This window comes from Arachis ipaensis, chromosome B03 (genome assembly GCF_000816755.2).
Source record: "Arachis ipaensis cultivar K30076 chromosome B03, Araip1.1, whole genome shotgun sequence".
NCBI classification, from domain to species: Eukaryota; Viridiplantae; Streptophyta; class Magnoliopsida; order Fabales; family Fabaceae; genus Arachis; species Arachis ipaensis.
In genome coordinates, this window is record NC_029787.2 from 43,819,182 (window position 1) to 43,819,487 (window position 306).

Sequence of the window (306 nt, forward strand, 5' to 3'; positions counted from 1 at the left end):
ATTAGTTTTATTTCAAAATTATTCATAATAGATATTATTATTTAAATTTATTATTCAACGTGATAATAAATACATAATATTTAATAATAAATCTATTTTTTTTAAATCATATCTAATTGAAAACTTATTATTTTCATTTAGACATAATTTAAAATAGATATTATTATTCTAACTTATTCTAACTTATTACTCTACGTAATATTAGCATTTAAACTTGTAATATTTACTTACATATAATATTAATTTTGGCTGAATATATGATTTACTTATAAATAATATAATTTGTGTGATTCATGTTGATTATAA